The sequence below is a fragment of the Lissotriton helveticus genome, chromosome 11 (genome assembly GCF_964261635.1).
Source record: "Lissotriton helveticus chromosome 11, aLisHel1.1, whole genome shotgun sequence".
NCBI lineage: Eukaryota > Metazoa > Chordata > Amphibia > Caudata > Salamandridae > Lissotriton > Lissotriton helveticus.
This window is the reverse complement of record NC_136072.1, coordinates 665200708-665218779: the sequence shown is the minus strand read 5'-3', so window position 1 is coordinate 665218779 and position 18072 is coordinate 665200708. Positions and strand designations below refer to the sequence as shown.

Genomic DNA, 18072 nt, shown 5'->3' with positions numbered 1-18072 from the left:
CGTCAAGCCTTCTTCGGTGTTTATGACACCTCGAAAGTAGCACGCTAATAAAGTTTCTTACACGAATAGAAATCAATGTATGTAATCAATAACATTCATGGGAAGTCTGGGATCTCTGTTTTCTGTTAAAAAACTTCTTGCCTTTGGACTAAGTAGTCTTCTCTCCCCTCCAGGTCCTGTCAAACAGAAAAGGAGGTTTGTCCCTCAAAACAGAAAATAAGGAACTGTCACGGTTACTTGTACCAAAAGGAACACTTCAGTTAAACCGTCAACTTTTCACCCAGGGTCAGGTTTGGTGTATTTTCATAAGGGGGAGTGATATAAGACTATTTGTGCCCCCTTCGCCACCTCCTAAAGGTAAAGAAGTTAAACAAATGTACTTACCTGAAGCCACAACCCTCTGGGGTCATGGCCAAGGGAGTGTCACTGCACTCTTCTTTTCCGTGACGGTTCGACCGTCGACCGAGGTGGTTTTATTTCTTCCTCGCCTTCCCGTCGCACAGGGTCTTCCTGCTTGTCATCTGTGGCTCCTCCGGTTGTCTGCAGGATGACCGTTCCTCCTATCATCCTATCATCCTGACGGTTGCCAGGTTGTCGGTGTCGCTCCGAGCTGTGGTTTCTGACTCACTCTCCTTTTTCTCCTCCAGGGTCTGCGTCTGCCCCTCCATTCGCTGACGCCTCTTCACTTGATCAGGTCACGTGTTGTGCAGCATCTGGGCCATCACTCTCGTTCTGCCAATGGCAGAGTATGGGAGCCATGTTAAAATATCTGCCCGTAGGAGGTGCGGGATTACACTGAATGTCTCACCTTTGTTGTCAGTTGCTACAGGACTAGTTCTCTTCAAAAAAGCGCAGAACACTCTAATCTGTACGATATTCATTGTATTTTTTGCCCTCTCCATATACAGTCATCTTCTTCTTTCACAGCTGGCATTGCCACTCGTCTCTGCAAATTACCCTTTGTCACTTGCTGTCCTCACTCATTGTCCTCCGTCAGTCCTGATTTTGATGACCAGCGGGCCTTTGGTAAGGCTACCAGCCCCACTGCCCTGTTGCCCACCCTGATGTCTTTGACATACCTTTGTGACCTACATGATATCCAGGAAGATAATGCACATTTTTTATTTATTTTGTTGTTGAAAGAGATGAATGAAAATCTCACACCAAGAGGGTATCCTAGCTCTAAGGGATTTCCAAAGGAAAGATACAGACTATGCTAATGTACGGAAAGGCCAGTTTTAATTTTTTTCCCCAGAAGATTTAAGATGCATCATAGCTCAAGAATGAAACATGTCCAGTCTTGTGCAGCTAGAAAGGAGAAGGATCCACCTCCAATATGTTACTTCTTAAGTTAGGATGGCAAAAGAGAATGGCTGTTACAGAGCATAGGATTCAGAAATAAACTGATGGAATAATATTGTGCTGAAGAATAATCCAGCCCTTTTATGCACTGCAAAATGGAAAATGGATATAGCATTTGGTAGCAGGAATCAACAGAAATCAGCAAGATGAATTTAAATGCTACAGCATCTAGGGCAGCCACAGTTGAGAATCCTATTCCTGTTCTTAATGATTTGAAGGGTTCCAAATGCAAAAGGTGGGAAGTTCAAGATAGGGAATACTTGTGTAATCTGGTTGTGAGACGATGATTGACTGTACAACAGTCTTGTAGCAGCAACAGGAGTGAAAATGCAAGAAGTAGATGACACACTGTTGGTCCAGACAAGGAGAAAAGACGCAATGAATCCAATATATTTTGGTTGACGCACCCTTGATGGTTGATTAGCCTAGCTCCACAGGCAACCAAAGAGAAGTATATATGGTACCAGTCCCAGATGCCTGATGTTTTTCCATAATGTTTTAATGAGTTTGTCTTTATCCTGAAAGCAAGTGAATGCATGTAAGTCGAAAACATTTTCTTGTTTGGAGTCCAGATTGTCATTAAATTAAATTATGATTTTGGTATCAATATGCGTAGAACATCAGCTAAAAATAAAGAATTGAATGACTAAGTCGACCTGGGTAAGGTGAAGAATAAAAATCGGAGGCCTAAAGAAATCCACAAGTCATAGGTTTAGTACATCACTGAAATGGCATGGGAGGCCTCTCAGAAAGGACAGAGTTAAAGCCACACCAGGGGAATACCTTGAATTCCAGGTTGTTCTAGTTGATTCAAAAACAGTGGAAAGGAAACTAACAAATGTGACACTATCATTTAGTAATTTCAAGGCTGCTCTGCCTTCCTGATCAAGAATCAGGTACAAACTATGTAGTAATGTGGTCCCACGCTGTTGATGTTGTTAAGATGTTTATTAGAAGATAAGTAGTTAAGTTGGTATAATGGCCCCACCAGGAGCATCCAGCCTGATGCTCAGCCCAATGTCAACTGTCAACCTCAGCCCACTGAGACCCAACATTCTATAGTGCATCATAGCTGTAACATTCTACAAGCTGGACTGGTAGTGGAGAAAGCATGTATACATAAATAAGATGTAAGAATACTACATCATCCCATCTCTTCCACAATGAAAACAAAAAGGAAAGAACGTTGGTCATAGAGAACCAAAGTCATAAAGAACCAAAGAAAAGAATACTACATCATTCCCTCTCTTCTACAAAGAAAAAGGATGAAGGAGAGAACACAGGTCATGAAGAATCAATGAAAGAAAAACAAACAGAAGGACATACTCATCCTCCTTTCTACAAATAACAAGAGAAAAACAAGAACTGAACAGAAGGAAACAACAAAGAGGAAAATTAAGCTTGAAGATACCAATGACTAACCGTCAGACACACCTACTGGCCAGAACAGGCATGCAAGAAGGAAAGACATAGTACAAGATCAAATAAGTGAAATTGTTCAACTCTCAGGAATATACAATAAATACATCACATCACGAGAGTGTGAACACTTTAAAAACATGAGAAAATGGATAAAATTGAGACAACAAAAGATGTCAAGATAACCCATCTTCCCACCAGAAAGATAATATAACAAGAAGGATAAAAACATTTCCAAATACTTGACCCAAACACGAGGGCTTCTAACGCAAAACCATTTCCAAATACTTGACCCAATAACGAGGGCTTCTAACGCAAAACTCGCCTCCAAAATAAAGGACAGTAAATGTAAGAAGGATAATGGGACTGAAACCCAAATCTTGTCTCTAAAATAAGAGACTCTAAATGTAAAACAAAAGATAATGGGACTCTAACCCAAATCCTGCCCATCGAAGGACGGTGAAAATGCTTCCCATGTGGAGAACTTCCAAATAAAAACTGAGTATATGGGACTAAAATCCATTACTTAAAAAAGGTAGGTGGGACTGATACCCCCTAAACACTAAGTATATGGGACTAACACCCAATACTAAAAACGTAGGTGGGACTGGAACCCCCTAGACACATGCACCAGAAAAATAAAAAATAAACAAGTGAAGCTGTTACATGAGCCAATGCAAAAAGGTAATATAAGAGTGAGACGCAAGAATGGCCCAGGCTGCTAGACACACAAAACTAAGGGGAAGGAAATCAGTAAAAAGGTGTGCACAACCTTAACTGAAAGAATACAATAAATGCAAGGAAACCAGCTCCTAAACAAACAAAACCCCTAAGTAGAAGTCCTAGCGCCAAACTAGCCATGAGAACAAACTATTCATCACTCAAACTCACACTAAGTACGGCAGATTTAAAAACTGACCCAGTACGCTAACGATGTACCAGAAGAATAATGTATGGTATTTATAACAGCAAGAAAACATGGGAAATAACCCACGTGTTAAAGGACAAATCAGTAAGTAAACTGTATGCAAATAATTAAACGTTAATCAGGTATATAGTGATACTATGCAGTAAATAAAGACATATGTGCATTTTAAATGGTACTGTAAAATGAGTAATAGGAATATAATACTTCGACAGAAAATACATAATGACAAAATTCTAAAATTAATTGTTCTATAAGTTGAAATAACTTGAAGTAAATGTTCCTCGTGAAGACAAGAAGGTGCTGGTGAGCGATGTCTCACCCGAACTCAAACTGAGACAAAGCAATTAGAGAGAATATCTTGTAAGTATTTTAGTCAACAGACCAGAACCAAAGTACCTGTGGAGTATCATGTCTACGATCTACGATTCAATCCATGAAGTCTTAAAGCACAATGAATATTGGTGAGTGGCAGCTGGACTGGAATGATCAGGCTCGAGAATAACTTGAAGTTGTTGTTTACGTCGTGCTGGTTACTAAGGAAACATAAAATGGAGGCTTGCGTGTGTGATGAAACTCATGCGCGATGACATCACATAACTCAGGCTAGAATGGCCAATGCGAATCAGCGTAAAAAAAAAACGCTTCGATCCATGACCTGCCGAGAAAGCTCCATGACGTTCCAGCTCACTAACACCCTGAGACGATTCTGCGACGTCATCAGAAGCAAAATGAGGTGGTAGGGGAAAGAAGACTCCACACGGCAACTGTCAACCGTCGCACAACGGAAGAAAACAGGTAAGCCTTTAATTTCGCTATAGTTTTGTGTAAATTTCTCCGAAAAAACAAGGTAGGCATCACATAAGCACCACCCAGTGGCCGGAATTGAGTACTACAATCCCCGAGGCTCGATTTATGCCTCCGGACTTGAATAAACTAAGCAACAGCTGATTTATAAATGGAAAAGAGTACTACTAACTCTGAGGCTCGATTTATGCCTCCGGACAAAAATAAAGCAAACACTAGTCAATTTGGCACAACTTCACATTCAGGAAGGAGACTAATTTCATACGTTGAATACAGTTACTCCTCAATTAAACGGTTTCCAGGTCCAGAAAAATTATTAATCTGCCAGCCTTCAAAGTCATAGTTAATACTGGGATGATACAAAACACAGGAGTGAATTTCCAAGGCAGCAGTTAGCTTTCACACACAGTCCTTGCTTACCTTCTTTTCATTTAGACTGCAAACGTTTCTTTTTTGTAGAAGGCTTTAGCTTGTTGATAAAATGCTAGATGATGTTGCACGCCTGTATCTGAGCTGTCCGGTGATGTGGACACTGGTGGGGCATACAGGCGTGAGCTCTCTGTTGCTTGTCAGGTTACTCTTTCTTCTTTTTTTTTTTTTTAAGTTTCTTGCTTGAGAGGTATCTTTTCCTTACTTGCTTTAGAGTAATGGCACTTCATCTGTAAAAGTTGTAGGTTCGTTGATTCATCGTCGCCATAAATAATGTAGTAATGTGGTCCCACGCTGTTGATGTTGTTAAGATGTTTATTAGAAGATAAGTAGTTAAGTTGGTATAATGGCCCCACCAGGAGCATCCAGCCTGATGCTCAGCCCAATGTCAACTGTCAACCTCAGCCCACTGAGACCCAACATTCTATAGTGCATCATAGCTGTAACATTCTACAAGCTGGACTGGTAGTGGAGAAAGCATGTATACATAAATAAGATGTAAGAATACTACAAACTATCTGACACAGCAAGAAATGCTATTTCCAACTCATAGACAGGTCAGAATCCAACTGGCACGTGATCAATAAGTAAGTTAGTCTCTTTGAGAGATTTGACATTTGACTTACTTTTCAAGGGTATTTTAGAAAAAGGGAGCAAAGAGATGTTAGAAGATGTTGAGGAGCTTTGAGTCTGCTGAAGGAGTTTTGAGCAGAGGAACAAACACAGTTTTTTTTTGTTTTTTACATTTGTAGGTACTGATGATGAGGCAAGGGCGATATTGCAAATGAAGGTCAGGGCTGGGGCTACGATCTTTAGATGTCCATTCATGATGTCCATAAATGAATTGGTCAGGAAAGTGTCCCAACTGGGAGCTAGATTTAGGAAGGTCAAGAGGAGTAATTGTACACAGAGACTAGGCTACAATTACGCAGACATGTCTAGAATGGTTCAAGATGTCAAACCTCTGTGAAGGATGACATACAAAGCAAATCTAAGCCAAAATTTCTACTTGGAATATAAAGAGACAAGTAATTGCAAACTTTGGCATAAAGCTCAATGTACTTAGCAGCACATGCTAGTTCAATTACACTTTTACCTCACATTCAGTCTCATACTTCTTTTTTCTGTTTTTGTCCACTTAAATACACCTCTCTCCTCTGTGCTTTACTTTTTACCTCACCTCTTGCTCAGCCTATTATTTTCTATTGCTGGTTCAGCCCTTCTTACATCCACCTCCCTCTGCATGCTATCCTCTTAATGTCCCACCTTTCCCCAATCCCCAAGCTTCTTACCATTTCTCTTTAGTTCTGCCATTCTTACATCCATCTTGGCCCTCATCTCTCCATGCTCTACTCTTTACCGCTCATCATTCAACCCAACCTCTAATATTCGGTTGCTTATTCTGCCCCGTTTACATCTCTCTATCTTGCCCTACTCATGATCTCTCAACTCTCCACCCAGACTTTATCTTCTCTGCTGGTTATGTCATCTTAAAAACAGCTATGCCTTTCCCTTCCCTCTTTTCATTTTATTTTCTCTTGCTGATCCTGCTCTATTCCATACACACCTCCCCTTCCTCCTCCCCTTTCTCCTCTTGGAGATTATGGCCTTCTTGCATTGAACATTGCCCCCTTGATCTACTCTTTAGCTCTAATCTCACCAAGCATTTAACTTTCTCTTGGTGGTACTGCACATCTAACATTTGCCTTTTCCTCCTCTCTCACTCTTCATTCAACCTCTTACTTTTCCTTGGTGGTTCTTCTCTCTTCCATCCACTTCTCTCTCTTGCAACTACATAAGCAGGGTTGCAACTCTTGCTGGTTCTGTCTCTCTTATAGCCATGACTTTTATCCATGCACTACCTTCATTGATCATCTCTTCCCCAGCCTCGTAACATTTTTCACTGGTCCTGACCCATTTATCTCTTCTCTCCATTTTCATCCTCCTGAGCACACTAATCTTTTCTCACTGATTTTGCCTCTCTTAAACATGCTATATCAATTCCTGCTATACTCTTATTATCCTCTCTTCTTCAAACCTTATTTTGTGGATTCTGCCCATCTTACATCAATCCCTCTGCTATACCCAGCTGTGTTGCTTTTCTTTCTCATCATGTCCCTCTTATATCCACCTTTCTCCTCCATTGTATATGCTCTCTCTCCATGCCTCTTACTTTTCTAACTGATTCTGGCCTTCTACATACACCTCTCACCATTCTCTCTAACTTTTCTGAGTAAGGTTTCATTAATGTTCCACCTCTCTAACATCAATGTGCCCCATTCATATGCTGTCCTTTACCTCTCATTTCAACCTCCAGAATCCTAATGGTTTTTTTTGCTAGTCTGTCCCCTTCCATCTACCTCTCCTCTTTGTCCCCCCAGTCTCCTACGGTGTCTCACTGTTTCTGACTCTCTTACATCCATGTCTACCTTCCAAGCTCTACACTTTACTTTATCTTTACTACTGTCTCTTACCTTTCTCACTAATTATGCCTTTATTATACCCACTTCTTACCTCCCTATTGAACCCTTCACCTCCTATCTCTCCACAGCCTCTAACCTTCTCTTACTGGTTCTACAGCTCTAAAATCTACCTTGCCTCTCTCTCTTCTCCCAGTCTCTTACCTGCTCCTCGTTGTTCTGCCATCTTACATCTAACACTCACCAGTCCCTCTCCATGACACATAATTCATCCTGATGGTTCCTCTTCTCTTATATCTTTACCTCTCCCATCCAAGCACTGCCTTTTACCTTTCATCTTTCTCTCCAGCTTCAACTTCGTTCACTGGTTCTATCCCTTTTAGGTCCACCCCTCCCATCAATGCTCTACTCTTCATGTTTAATCTCCCTCTCACCTCTACCCTCCAATTGCTGTGTTTGCCCCTCTAGCTGCCACCTCTCACCTATATGCGCTCCTATTCACCACTCTTCTGTTCGGCCTCTTACTTTGCTTCACCTCTTGTGCCAGGACACAATACAAGCCCCTGCAGCACAGATGGGCCCACAACACTTCAGGGGGCCCCAAATCCAACAGGGGGTCCCATTCAGCCAAGGGCCAATGAATATCAGTGAGATGGGGGAGACTCAGGGGCCTATTATCACATTCTACAGAGAGGGACTCCATCATTTTGTCTTTCATGATTCGCTCCCATTCCATCCACCCACTCTCCCCAAACCGCTTACATTTCTTTGCATGCTATTCCTTTTACTTAGCCAAGACTGTTCCCTTCTCTCATAGATTCTTCCATTACATACATATCACTGCTTCCCCAGCTCCATTTCCTTATGCGTCTTGTTTTCTATAGCAGTTTTGCCCCTTATGTTCAGCTCTCCTCTCTCTACTGTACTCTATCGTCTTTCCCATTTCTTACCTTCATCTGTCTTACTCATTGTAGATGCGTCTCTCCCTCGATAATTCTATTAAAAACGAAGGCAGACACAAGGGTAGGTGTGGCCACGACCACCACCAAGACAGCCACACTATTGTGAGGCTCCAGCGGCTCTCCTTCGGCTCTAACCACCACAAAAACACCTTCAGACAGCAAGGGGAAGCCTGCGGTACATGCAAGGGGCGTGGCTTACCCAGGGACCCATAAAGTCGTGTGGATGGGGCTTGCCTCACCGAGGAGTGAGGGTGGCAATCCTGTGCAGCCGATGCAGCTTTGGAGACCCTGTGGTGACAGGGGCCACGGGTGAGCATGAGGCTGGGATCATCGGATCGTGTCGCCGTAGGCCTCTCCTCCCTTGAACACCACCGGAGCAGAGACCTGGCCCCTTCATGGGAGTGACCTGCTTGAAGACTCTCTGGGCACAAGCGATTAATGTCCTGTGTAAACTTTAGAGGCCTGGAGGCCAGGAGCTGCTGAGGCCCACCACCGCATTGCTTGGGGTTGCTGCAACTGGAGTGGTGGTCATCTCAACATTGCTGGGCTTGAACTCGGGTAAATCGTGCCTGAGGTTGGAGGCCCAGCGCTGGACCCAGGCTGAGGTGGTGGGTGTTGACCTGCGCAAGACCCTGCCTCAAGTCCCAGCACTCGGCCTCTGTTCCCCATAACTAATGCCCCCCTGCTGCTGTGAGTGGGGAGTGTTGCTCACCAGAGTCCCAGGGATGCATGCTGTAGCCCCCCTTCGGCTGAGGGCCGTTGTGGCCCCATGAAAAACCTACTGGAACACCGGTAGATATCTCTTGGAGACTCCCTCACCGCTGAACTGCCATGTGGCACCCTGCATTGTATAGCCTGCCCCCACCATAACTGTGCATCATTCCCCTTCCCCCCTGGGGTCTGTGAGTCCTGGTGCACAAACTGGCAGATCTGTTTTCCCGGCTGTGGCATGCCCCACGACGGCCAAACTTTAGGACTGCTGTAGTCTGACCGGTCCTACCCTTCCCACACAGGCCAGTGCCCGCTACGCCACAAGATAGGACACACTTTGCCGCTGAACCCATGACCCACCGACATGGTCCGCACTGACCCTAAACAACGAAGGCTCAGGTTTGACCGTGGCGGCCGAGCGAGTTTTGTGGCTCTCATTCAGATACAGAGAAATCTGCAGGGCCCATCACTGACAAGGCCACTTTGGTAGTATTTCAACCATAATGGCTGAACACAAAGTGGGCTTTGGTGCTAAGAAGGTGTGGTTCAACATTCTTGCAGACCGCATAGACAAACTGGGGGAGTGGCTGAACTGACACGGGACAAGGATTGATGGTGTGGATGAAAGGATCTCTGACCTAGAAGACAACACTACTACAGCAGACGTGCTGGGACAAAGATGAGCGCATAGTAAAGCAAGTGGCTATTAAGAATGAGGACCTCGAGGCACGGTCCCACAGGAACAACATCTGCATTTCTGTGATTGCGGAGACCACCAACAAAAGCTGGCCTGAGGTCTTTGTGGGGCAACTTCTGACGGGCCTTTTTGATCACTCCAGTTTATCTGTCACATTTGCGGTGGAGCAGGCACATCATTTTCTGGGGCCACATCCCCCGGAGGGAGTTTCACCTCTATATCTCATGGGCCAACTCCTCAAATACAGGGGCAGAGATGTCCCTCTTCACCTAGCCCATGGGAATGGTCCCCTGAGGCACCAAGGCCCAAATATTTTAATGTTCCCAGACTTTACTCCACCAGTGAAAGAGGCTTGGCGTAAATTCAAAGATGTTAAAAAACGCCCTTTGCAAGCTGGGGATTTGCTATGCCATGCTCTACCCAGCTAATTTGTGGATGGAACACAAAGGACACGCTAAGATCTTGGATACCTCTGCAGACGTGGAAGCCTTCTAAAAAATCATCCATGTAGGATCCTCCCCATCCAGCCGCTCCTCGCCCACTCACCATAGATCAGGAGGATCCAGGCAGTCTCCCCCGATTCCCGCGATGAGTCCACCTGAAGATGCCTGCTTTGATGCTGAGGGGCCCTAAGTGCATGGGACTGGGCTCCCTCCTGTCGTACACTGACATTCACAGTATTACAATTAGTCTATGTTACTGTTTTTTATAGTAGCGGTTACATCTTACCAGTTCCTCATTATTGTACCTTTGTTGGGCTGCCAACTGCAGATTTGTTGTCAGGCCCTCATGGTGATCACCAACCGTATTGAGGGATTTTTCTTTTCCTGTTTATGTACTTGGGATTCACAGGGTGTTTGGTAGCGCTCCCCTACCCTTCACTAAACCCTGGTCACTCTTCCATCCCATCCCATCCCAGAAGGGGAGGTAGTCAAACTGATCTCCACCTCCAAACCTTCATCTCACATCCTAGACCCTCTACCCGCACAACTGACCAAAAAACTGAAACTCTCCTTAGCCTCACTCTGGTGCAAGATTATAAACAGCTCCCTTAAAAAGCGGGATCGTTCCAGACTTCCTCAAAGTAGGACAAGTCACCCCACTGCTGAGAAAACACCGCCTGGATATAAACGATTTGAATAACTTCGTACCCGTCTCCAACCTTCCTCTTCTATCCAAAATCCTAGAAAGTTGTGTAATCCAACAATTAACTCAACACTTGCACAGTATCAACCTCCTTGACTCCCATCAGTCAGGATTTAGGAAAGGCTGCAGCACAGAAACCGCGATCCTCAACATCATCGATGATATTCACAAATCACTTGACTCAGACCAATGTTACCTCCTCATTCTCCCATTCCTATCGGCAGCATTCAACACAGTAGATCACAAACTTCTCATCAAGGCTCTCGAAGAAAGGGCCAGACTAGACTATGTAGTCCTCAAATGGTTCTCCTCATTCCTACACAATTGCTCCCAGAGAATCAAAATCAAAAGCGTTGTGTCCGACCTTCACCCAGTCAATAGGGGAGTTCCTCAAGGGTCAATGCTCTCCCTGCTCTTCAACATTTACATGCAACCCCTCACCACCCTACTCAAAAAAGCTACCATTCCCATTCACCTATATGCTGATGATACTCAAATTTACTTGGAAATCTCCTCTGTTAAAGACATTCAAAGACTCAACATACTGAGGGAAGTGCAACTTTAAGTAACCACTTAAAACTGAATCCGGACAAAACCGAACTACTCCTCATTTTGAACAAAACAGAGAACCCACAAATGGTTGATTGGTTAAAAGCTATTAATGCGCTCAATGTGAACCTCACCCTGGCCGACTCCATTAAATCATTAGGCATCATGTTAGACCCAAAACTGGACTCGACCAAACACATTAGGAACTCGGCTAAGAGTGCCTTCCTCAACCTGAAGCTACTGAACAAAATAAAACCTTAAATTCCGTCCAAAGATCTCCAAACAAGCCACCCAATCATTGATGCTGTCAAGCTTAGACTATGGAAATGCAGTACTCTCGGGAATAGCTAAATCACATCTTGCTCCTCTGGAAAAAACTCAACGTAGCTGCCCGAATGGTCACCGGAATCAAGAAATTTGATCACATCCCAACTGCACTCAGAGAACTTAAGTGGCTACTGGTAGAAATACAGGCAAACTTCAGAACAGCCTGCCTCACACACAAAGCCCTACACACCTGTAAACCTGAATATCTGGCTTCCAAACTCAAAAAAGCAGGTCAGCCAGGAACCTAAGAAGCTCTAACATCCTACTACTCATCCCGCTGAAATCACGAAAACAAAAAACCGCGGCCAGGTCCTTCGCCGGAAATACGCACAAAATCTGGAACTCAATTCCTCCACACATTAGAACTATTCCCTCCTTCGCTAAATTCAAAAGTCAGCTCAAAATCCTATTCCTCGATCGATCCCTAGTGAATCGATAGGAATAGTCTGAGTGCTGAAGTAGACACCTCACTTCTCTCCGACACTGTTTCAACAAGACCCCGAGCTGGAACTCTTCATCATTGACACTATTAATATTTTTATTCGGAATTTCCCGCTTTGTTGTATTATGTTTTGCTCTGTTTGCTCTGCTCTGTAACTGATGTAAAGCTCTCCGATACCCTCCGGTCAGGTGAGCCCTATATAAAACTTCTAAAATAAATAAAAATAAATATCTTCTAATCTGGTGTGAGTGGGGGGCGTCAGCAGCATTTTTTTTTGTTGTAGTATAATTGTCTGTAGGGGGGCGCTAGAGGGCGCACGACAGAATGGCCGCCTTAGGGTGAGGCTCCTGTAGCCTGGAAAGATATCCGTCAATTATCCTTGAAAACCGGCTCAGGCACGAGCTGAAATAACGCTGCGCGATTGGTAAAGACATTCCCCAACCTCGGTGAAATTCTGGTGGAAATCGGAAGCCGGGAGCCGACACGACGGGGCGCTGAACTTTCCCCGGGACTAATCACAAGACAGCGGAGGTGAGACCCCACCTAGACCCATCATCGCTCGTCTGCTAAATTATCGTGATCGAGATGTGGCCCTACGGACAGCACGCACCAAACAAACCTTAACCTATGAAGGAGTGTCTTTCTCCATATACCCGGATTTCACCCCGATGGTCCAAGAGGAAAGGCGGAAGTTCATCGCGGTAAAAAAGAAACTGCGCGTGGCACAAATCGACTAAGCCTTGCTATACCCGGCCTGGCTCCGGGTGACCGACCAGGGGAAGCAGCGCTTCTTCACTAATCCGCAGCAAGTGGAGGACTATCTCGGTACGCTGAAGAAAATGCAAACCAGACTGAATGGACGGAGCCCTGCTAACCAAGACAATCCACAAGAGACAGATGAGGAAGCCTGATGTACCCCGCGTTACAGACATGGTGCAAACTCGCTGATCTTTGCTTCTGACTGATGGCGAGACAAATGCGATAACGAGATTGGGGACACTAAATGGGCATACAGCCGTATGGTGTCAAGAGATCCGGTGGTAATGTATTCCAGGCCCCACTTCCCCTCCTTAGACGTAGCCCAGAGGTCATGCATGTCGGAGGGCTAAGGGGGGGAAGTGGATGTGCAGCCAGCTAGAGATGTCCCACATCGGGTGTACCCCTGTATTTGATACTGTCGACTTGCTGACAGAATGGTTGTTGTTGGGGATCTGCGGAGGTGGGGTTGTAGAATATACTGGCAAGTTGGGGCTGCTTCAGTGGGTGGGGGGAGGGAGGGGGGATGTGCGGGTATTGCATTCTATGGTTGTTATGTTGAGGGTAGACTGTTTGCCACTGGGTAGGAATGTTTTCTTCCAGGAGAAAAGGGGGGGAGGGAAGGTGACTATGGAACACTACAGGTCCCAATACTGGTTGACGACACACCTTAGCGTTCCATGCTGGGAAGGTACACACCACAGAGATGCTACAGATTCACAGGCGAAATGGCGAATGGGTCAGTACCATTGGATAGGGGGCACTTGTGGCGTGCTGTGGGACACTGCTAAACTCCCCGCGATGAGGAGGTTGACTGTTGCTTTCTTATGTGCCCAATTTTCGAAATGGTGGTAAATGATCTGAACATTATCACTTGGAACGTTAGAGGGCTCGGCAACCCACGTAAGAGACGACAAATATTATCGTATCTAGATAGACACACCATTCACATAGCATTTTTGAAGGAGACGCACTTCAGACCCCAACCAAACAACACCTTAGCTGGCAGGTGGGCGGAGCATAGGACGTTCTCTTCTTACTCGACTTACGCCAGGGGCACAGCCATCCTGGTAAAGAAAGGAACACCATTCACGTTAGCAGGTGAGAAGTGCGACACGCAGGGACGGTACTGTATTATGTGGGGGTGATTGGGGCATACATCAATCACGTTAGTGTGCTGCTATGGACCCAACAAAGATGACCCGCACTTCTTCACCGAACTCTGGGCCAATGTAATTGATGCCGGGACTGATAATGTAATCTGGGGTGGAGACTTTAATGTTTCTATGGACCCCGCGATAGACAGATCACATCCAAGCTCACACCACAACACCAAAGCGCGAGCCTAGATTCACCTTATCCTTTCAGAGCATAGCCTAATTGATGCCTGGAGACACCAATACCCACATACTGGGGAGGGCACGCATTTTACAGCACATGCGGCGTCTTGGGTGCGCTTAGACTACATGTTTATTTCACAGAAATTAGGCCCAGCACTCTCGGGAGTGAAGCATTTAGCCAGAACATACTCGGATCATGCACCGGTGCGACTAACCCTGAGAGCGGAAGACCTCGGCCCGCCGAGAACACGCTGGCGCCTACAACCAACCATGCTCATTGACACAGTATTCCAAGAGGAACTCAGAGAGGAGGTACTGGACTTCTTTGAGCGTAATAAAGGCACAGTCGAACAAGTTGAAACCATTTGGGAGGCCTTTAAAGTCACTCTGAGAGGGATATGCATTGCCAAGGGATCTGGAGTGTTAAAAATCATACAGAATAGATTAGCCACCTTAGAGAGAGAGCTTAAAGGTCTGGAAGAGACCTTGGCGGCTGGCCCGGATGGGGCGACTCAAGCACGCCTGCGCGATGTGCTCACGGAATACACAGACGAAGCCAATAGAGAAACCAAAATTCACAGGGCGATATTGGTCGGCTCGCCGTTATGGGGAAGGGGACAGGCCGGGTAAGGCACTGGCTGCAACTATTGCTATGGCAAGACACACGAATGTGATATTGGAAATAGAGGGGCTAGATGGTATGGTCTACAGAGATACAGCGCACATATTGAATGCCTTTACGGCGCATTATGCTAAACTATATACATCCACAAGATCAAGGCCCACTTCATCTGACTGCATATCTAAAAGACGTGTCTCTGGGCTGGCTAAGTGATGCGCAACAACGGTTCCTGAGCACCCCGTTCGAATTAGACGAAGTGAGGGAGGCTATAATGCACATGCAATCGGGCAAAGCCACTGGACTGGACGATACCCCAGTCGAGTTTTATAAAACCTATACAGATTTTATGGCCCCGATATTGCGAGAAGTCTATGAGGAAGCACTGGAAATGGGACATTTGCCCCTTCCATGAGGGTAGCTCTCATCGCATCCCTGCTCAAACCAGGCAAATCCCCCACTAGTTGTGACTCATATAGGCCCCTATCCTTACTCAACTGTGATATTAAAATCCTGGGAAACTGATAGCTACGTGACTTAACTTAATTATGAAAGGTCTGATATTACCTGACCAGTCTGGCTTTGTCCCTGGTAGAACGACATCCCATAACCTGCGAACCTTCTTTACTGTCCTGAATAATGTCTCTGAGGAGCTGCCACCAAAAGCGTTCGATTCTTTAGAATGGGACTACGTGTTTGCTGTAATGGCCCGAATGGGGTTTCCACCCATATTCCTATCATGGTTTAAACTGTTGTACACTTCACCTGTGGCTAAAGTACTAATAAACCGGAGGGTATCCCAGGAGTTCCCAGTAACAAGAGGCACACGGCAGGGGTGCCCACTGTCACCCCTATTATTTGCTATTGCAGTAGAACCATTAGCAGCTAAACTACGACAACACCATAATGATAAAGCGCTGCGCTGCAACCAACGACAAATTTTGATATCCCTCTATGCAGACGACATCACACTATACATATGGGACCCACAACAAAACATGAATGCAGTCCTTAGAGAGTTTATAGTTTTTGGTGAACTATCTGGCGTCACCATAAACTGGAGTAAATCATGCTTCTTTCCCCCTACGGCAGCGACTACGAAGTTCTCTATGAATTACCCTATGACTTGGTGCGAAGACGAGTTCATGTACTTAGGGATACGCATTTCAAAGGACAAGGATGAGTTGATAAGGCTCAATTATGGCACGACCATAGTACGCATAACTGACAGGGTGACGCGGTGGATCACCCTGCCATTGTCACTAGCGGGCAGAGCATCACTGATAAATATGGTCATCCTACCACAATTACTGTATTTGTTGCTCAATATCCCTTTTTACCCTGGGCGATATTTCTTTCAACAGTTGCGATCCGAACGTATCCGTCTGGTATGGGGAGGGAAAAACCATAGACTCACAAGGAGCACCCTGACTAGGCCATACAGACAAGGAGGATTCGGCATCCCCGATTTTGAACTTTATTATTATAGTGCACAGGTGCACTATGCTTATTTTTGGGTGCACCAACCTAGATACATGCCTCAAATGGCAGCAGAGAACTGGCTGGCGCTGCCGGTTCCTATTGAAGGCGCATTGTATAGCCCAATCCAAGGCAAAGATAAGACGCCGACAACGGTGATGGCTACGACCAATGCATGGCGCCAATAGGGTAAGATTCTTGAGGCACCCATATTATATTCGTCGTTATTGCCCCTGGTATATCATCCGGATATGCCACTGTTGCAGGAGCCCACTTTCCATCAGCTTGCTAGGCGTATACATGTTCAAACATGGGGAGACCTATATGCTGATGGCGCATTTCGCTCTAAAGAGCATATGTTTCGAGATGCTCACTGCTCCCCTCTTGATGCGTTTTTGTACATTCGGCTTCGTCAGGGCATTAGATCTCTCACAAGTGACTTCCCCACCGAACTGCCAATCTTTATGCCGCTGCAGCGGATTCTTCAGGGAAACACTGCCAAGAAATTAGTGTCCACAATCTACAAGACAATGCACACACTGCGAGACATGCCAGTCCCCATAGCTAAGACGAAATGGGAACAGAAACTGGGTACAGAGCTGACAGAAAGACAATGGAACTTTTGTTCACAACAGACAGAACGAATCTCGTCCAGCAGTAGGCTAAGGATAATACACTATAAATACTTACATAGGTTATATTACACACCAGCCCGCTTGCACAGGTACGGATTGCGAGACTCAGACACATGCGATAGATGTCATGCTCCAGGCGCTGTTTTTGTTGCCTTTAGCGTGGGCTTGTGCGGCGGTGCAGACATACTGGCAAGAGGTCTTCACGGCCCTGGCTACGATGTTAAAAACCACAATGGAGCCTACCCATTGGGGCTCCTGGTTAGAGGCGGCAGACCCGGAAGCAGAAGTCGGCCCGGGACCAGGGTTCGATTCCTGATGCGGCAGGGTCGTGGACCAGGGTCAGCGGACTCCACAATTCTCGCCTTGGTGCCCACTCTAACCAGGGGTCCCACTCGGCAACTCTGGGCATTAGCTTGCCTAATCTCCACAACGGCCCCCTCAACGCCGGGGATGCCTGGCTCCACCTTGGGGATTCCCAGCAGGGACCATCCCACAGGGAAAGCCAGGATGGGTTCCCTAGTGGTATACAGCGCCAGGACGCCGGCTGGCAACAGTGCGCTTTACAAGTATACACATTACATTACCCCGGTTATGGCACTTCTGGGATATGTGGAACCTCTTCGGGCTGCACACCGCAAATTGAGGTGATACCTGATAGCATGAGTTGGGCTAGAGATAATGCAAATCCGAGGGCAGCATAGTCTGAAAGTGTATGTAGATATTTGATGATTGATTGCAGAGTAATGGAGATAGCCTGATCCAGGTCCCCGACTCCCTACGATATTAGTAAACAGTGTCAATGCCTCTATCTTATGATGATGTATCAACTGTCACGAAGAGTGCTGTAATTTGTTTTTCTTATAGATAGATGTACGTTGCCAGCATAAAGTATATGTAAATGATGAGGGGGGGTAAAACAAGGATTACACTGATGTTGCATCTGTTTATGAACTACTGATAGACATGACTGAAATGTATAACGTATATTGTTGTGGTCTATGGGATGCATGCGGTGTGCCACGAGTGCTCCACGGTGAACTGACATAT

At 45.6% G+C, this 18072-nt stretch overlaps 1 protein-coding gene across 4 annotated transcripts in view; it reads left to right on the top strand.

The window, feature by feature from the left end:
• Window positions 1-18072, top strand: part of LOC144791749 (disintegrin and metalloproteinase domain-containing protein 28-like) — a 3662699-nt gene that overhangs the window by 2052422 nt on the left and 1592205 nt on the right. The gene's annotated exons all lie outside the window — the stretch shown is intronic.